Genomic DNA, 5,982 nt, shown 5'->3' with positions numbered 1-5,982 from the left:
CAAAGCAGTGACATCCCAGCAAACTCCACCGAGACGCTTCACCAGCCCCAGATGGAGGGTGGCCAGCTCCTTCCTGCTGACCCAGGGGTCTCCGGGTTTTATCACCGAAAGACGCCGTGAAAAGCCTTAGTCCCAGGCAAACCGGGGTGGTGGGCCACTGGCCCTGGAGGATTGCTCCAAATCCTACAAAAGCCTTAGAACCCCAAATCCAGACAGAATCCCAAGGACAAGATCCTGGGCCTTGCCAGGGACCCCTCCACTCCCAGACCCCCTCCTCGAAGGTAAACATTTTACCCCCCAGGCCCAAGGCTGTGAAGGGGATCAGAATATGCGACCCCATGATATGCCTGCCCTGGTATGAAGATTATTTTAAGCTGAAGACATTTGAGATTCAACGGATGCAGAAAAATTCCTTTTTGGAGTTCTCTGACTAAAAGCATTAACTTCTGGGGTATAAGGCTCCATAAGTTCCTCTCCAGGGCAGATCTACTCCCAGAGCTCAGAAGCCCATAAAAACTACCCCAAATTCCTTCTCCAGGACAGTTTATGGCCCTGAGGAAGATTGAAAGACCACTCATCTCTGTATAGACAAACATCATCATAGACTTTCTCATCTGCTGTTTGTTCTCCTGAAGACCCTTTTATCTTTACAAAAAGACATTTATTTTTCCATAAGTGCCTTTTTTCCATCTCCCCACTACCTACTAAGTTAGGTATATAAACCCTAATTCCAACCACCCATTGGAGTTACTCATCACTGGGTTTCTCCCTTGTGTATAAACTCTGTTTTCTTTTCTCCTGTTAATCTGTCTCTTGTCAGTTTAATTTGCAGGGCCCCAGGGACAGAACATAAAAGGGTAGAGGAAAAAGGTCTTTTTCCTTTCTCCATCGCTTCATCTTTCTCTGCTTGGAGCTCTCCATCCCCTTAAGCACCAATTCAGAAATCTGTAGAACTCTGTGCTCCATTAGTGCCTGCCCCTCCAGGTTTCCCCCCTCTCACAGATTTATTCCCTTTCTTGAATTATGGCTCTGCCACATGAATGAAGTCTATGGAGGGTGGCCTGCCATCTTGAATCTGAGGGGGCTTTGACAAGAGGCTGATTGGGCTCCTGAAGAGTCTGGAGTTCATGAAAGAATGAGATTCATTCAACCTGGAAAACGGGGTTGTGTTTGTCATCCTCAGAGATCTGAAAGGGGGTCACGTGAGATGGATTTTCTGTGTGGTCAGAGGACAGGCTGGGGTGGGGGGAGAGATGGACTTTCTGTCCATCACGCCCATTTGGACATGGAATGGGCTGTTCTGTCCATAGCCAGCTTGTTGCCCTTTAGAAGACTTAGGACGACACCTGTATGAATTTTCTGGGGCTGCCGTGAGAAATACCACAGACTGGGTGGCTTAAAACAACAGAAATGTATTGTCTCACAGTTCTGGAGGCCGCAAGTCCAAAATCAAAGTGTGGGCAGGGTTGGTTCTTTTTAAGAGCTGAGAGGGTGAATCCCTTCCATGCCCTCTCTCCTAGCTCCAGGAGGCTCTGGTGTTCCTTAGCTTGTAGACGGCTGTCTTCACCCTGTGTCTTCACATGGTCTTCCCTCTGTACGTGTTTGTCTGCATGTTCACATTCCCTTTTCTATAAGGACACAAGTCATACTGGATTAGGGCCCAGTCAAAGGATGTCACATTAACTTGATCATCTGCAAAGACCCTGTTTCCAAATAAGGTCACAGTCATAGGTATTGGGTGTTAAGATTTCAACATCTTTTTTGGGGGAAAAATTCAATCCGTAACATCTTTCAGGGATCTTCAAAAACCAACACTGGATGCTTCTTCAACGATTCCATCCACCTATCCACCCATCCACACATCCACCCATCCACTGACCCACCGATCCACCAACCCATTCACCCATCCATCTGTCCGTACATTCTTTCTTTCATTCATCTATCCACACATCCACCCGCCCACCCATTTGTCCATCTCTTCACCCATATATCCACCAATCCATCCATCCATCCGTCCATCCATCCATCCATCCACCCATCCATCCACCCAACCATCTATCCACCTACGCCTCTATCCACCCATCTACCCATTCATCCATCCACCCACCCACAATCCATCCATCCATCCACCCATCCATCCACCCAACCATCTATCCACCTACGCCTCTATCTACCCATCTATCCATTCATCCATCCACCCACCCACAATACATCCATCCATCCACCCATCCATCCATCCACCCAATCATCTATCCACCTATGCATCTATCCACCCATCTATCCATTCATCCATCCACCCACCCACAATCCATCCATCCATCCACCCATCCATCCATCCACCTACCCATCTATCCACCCACCTATCCATTCATCCATCCATCCATCCATCCATCCATCCATCCATCCATCCATTCATCCATCTATCCATCCATTCACCCAACCATCCATCCATCCACCTACCCGTCTATCCACCCATCTGTCCATTCATCCATCCATCCATCCATCCATCCATTCACCCAACCACCCATCCACCTACGCATATATCCACCCATTTATCCATTCATCCATCCACCCACCCACAATCCATCCATCCATCCACCCATCCATGCATCCACCTACCCATCTATCCACCCACCTATCCATTCATCCATCCATCTATCCATCCATTCACCCAACCATCCATCCACTTACGCATCTATCCACCCATCTATCCATTCATCCATCCACCCACCCACAATCCATCCATCCATCCACCCATCCATCCATCCACCTACCCATCTATCCACCCACCTATCCATTCATCCATTCATCCATCCATCCATCCATCCATCCATCCATCCATCCATCCATTCACCCAACCATCCATCCATCCACCTACGCATCTATCCACCCATCTATTCATTCATCCATCCATCCATCCATCCATCCATTGACCCAACCATCCATCCACCTATGCATCTATCCACCCATCTATCCATTCATCCATCCACCCACCCACAATCCATCCATCCATCCACCCATCCATCCATCCACCTACCCATCTATCCACCCACCTATCCATTCATCCATCCATCCATCCATCCATCCATCCATTCACCCAACCATCCATCCACCTACGCATCTATCCACCCATCTATCCATTCATCCATCCACCCACCCACAATCCATCTATCCATCCATCCATCCATCCATCCATCCATCCATCCGTCCGTCCATCTACCCATCTATCCATTCATCCATCCACCCACCCACAATCCATCCATATATTCATCCATTCATTCCTTCTGTCAACTTACAGGATTACACACTTTCTGTATGTCAGACACAGGGTGGACACCACGTTCCTGGGAGGTGTAGACCCAGAGTGACAGAGCCTTACTATGTCAATCATGACAGCATTTATTTATTCATTCATTCATTGATTAGCTAGTGTTTAACTTGTAACTTAATTTATAAGACTTTCTCACATTATAAATGAAAAACTTTTTCTCAGTGAAACGTATTTCATTAGCCTAGGAGAAGTCTGGGAGAACTGGTCTAGTTCTGTCATCTTTGCCCAGGACGTTGGCCACCTACTCTACCCCTTCCTGGTACTTCTATGAGAAGCAGGGCTGAGTTGGGTGTGGGGTGGGGTGGCGTGGGGAAGACAGAAAGCTGGCACAAGAGCATCAACTCCTCCTCAACTCTCATTTCTAGGACTCAGTTGTTTATTTCGGGAACATCACTCAGCAGATGCAGCCCCTCGTGCTCCGTGTCATAATTATTTGGCCAAGACACAACCATGCAGCTAAGGAATTGTGTCTTCTTTGGTTTGTGATGTCAGCCTTGTACACAGGTCCATGCCCCATTCCGATGGTCCCTGCTGGCTGGTCCTCAGAGAGAGCATTGAACAGGCACGGCCATGAGGCAACCACACGTGGACAAGGCTCCCTTCTCCCAAGACAGGTACGACCCCTGAATCCACTCATGCACCCTCTGAAGCCAACTCTCCCTCCGCTCTGGAAGGTTCTGGACCAGACCCTGCACCGCTGCCCATCTTCAAATCTCCATCCAAACAAATGAAGCAACGAAGAGCCTTCCACATTGCTCTGTGCTGTAAGAATGCTGCGAAGGGGACGCCTTCATAGCTTCAAAGGCCGTCCCCTCTGCCGGGGTGGGGAAACACTTCTCTTATGCCATGGCTCCCACAGCAAGAGTCAACTCTGACCGGCTTTTGCTCAGAGATGGACGTGATAGCAAACCGCACGGCTCGTGACATCCAGCTGCCCCTGTGCCTTTTCACGACTCTGTCCAGCACATGGGGCAGATTTAGAAATAGAAGCGGCCGGAATAAAGATAAGAAATCATCTCGCCATGTGCATTCTGACACAGCTGAATACGGAAGGATCCTGATGTTTAAGACTGGTGAGCCTCAAAGATCTCTAGAGGCCTTGTCCTCACGTTGAACACATCTTGTCTTGAGCTAGTGTAAGAATTAAGCTGCTCTTTTGGAGGCAACACCAAACTTTATTAAAAAGAGGTCGCCATTGTGGAGAAATCAAGACGGGTGTGAATTCTCTATAGCTACTCCCAAGGAGATATGGAGTCCCCTTTCTCTTCTCTTGAGTCTGGGCTGGCCCATGGCTTGCATTGGCCAATGGAAGGTGGTGGAAGTGACAGGAGTGAGTGGGCCTTCTAGAATGTTCTGCTACGACATTCTAGAAGATGGAATCTAGAACATTGCATCCAATCAAGTCTCTCATTTGCTGACGGTCCCAGTCAAGCTCTCGACTGATTGTCAGCCCAGACGCCAGGTGTGTGAGTGGGCCTTCTAGCATGTTCTGCTACCGTCAAGTTTCCAGATGGCTGCAGCCCCAGTTAAGCTCTTGGCTCACCTTCAGCCCACCTTCCAGGTATGTGAATGAGCCATCTAGAACATTCCCACTCCATCAAGCCTCCAGGTGCCCCAGTCAAGCTCTCAGCTGATGTTCAGCCCTCCTTCTAGGTGTGTGAATGAGCCATCTAGAACATTCCACTCAATCAGCTTACAGTTGCCCTAGTCAAGCTCTCAGCTGACGTTCAGCCCTCCTTCTAGGTGCGTGAATGAGCCATCTAGAACATTCCCCCTCCACCAAGCCTCCAGGTGCCCCAGTCAAGCTCTTGGCTGATATTCAGCCCACCTTCTAGGTGTATGATGAACCTTCTAGAACACTCTGCCTCCGTCAAGCCTTCAGTGGCCTCCAGCCCCATCCAACACCAAAGGGAACAGCTGAGTCCCCCCTCAACCCTCAGAACCACGGGAGATAACAACAGGCTGCTATGCATTCACACCACTAGGTTTTGGGGTGACTTGTGACACATCAATAGATCACCAAAACAATACTTACGTGCAGGATGAGTGAAAAGTCATGTGTGGCAGAACAAGAGCACCACTCCTCTTGGAGAAGCCGTGGCATTTTCGATACATTCGAGCCGATATTTTCCAGCCTCTGCCCTTTTCTTGTCGAGCTTGCTGAGTCATGGGCCGTGGCTGGCATTGTGAAATACGAACAATATAAAACGGGTGTGTGGTTTTGAGTGGCGATGATGGAGAAAAGGAGTTAGAACTGATGCTTATGCGTCATCTCCATTGAAGGCGATGACGGCCTTCAGAATTCACGTGGACTCAGTTTCCACTCTGGAGTCCAGAAGGGAGGACGGTGCTGGCCGGCCCGTTTTGTCGTTGATTCCCCCCGTTTTGTTCCCATGTGAAGATGAGGGCCAGAGCACGGAAGAGCTTAAGTGGTAGTTCATCCGGACGGCCCAACTCCAGTGATCACGCTTTTCCCGGAGCTGTGACGGTCCCTCTGTGTTCCAACGTGAGGAGCAAAGACCCATGGGGCGGACTCTCTCATCCTTTACGAGGAAGTGATACAGAACATTGTGCACACCAATTCCTCATCGGGCTTCTTCAGTCCTCCCAAAGGGCAAACACTCTTTGTCATTCCTTTGACTCGAGTAGCT

The sequence above is a fragment of the Diceros bicornis genome, chromosome X, assembly GCF_020826845.1.
Source record: "Diceros bicornis minor isolate mBicDic1 chromosome X, mDicBic1.mat.cur, whole genome shotgun sequence".
Taxonomy (NCBI): domain Eukaryota; kingdom Metazoa; phylum Chordata; class Mammalia; order Perissodactyla; family Rhinocerotidae; genus Diceros; species Diceros bicornis.
Note: the sequence above shows the minus strand (reverse complement) of the source record.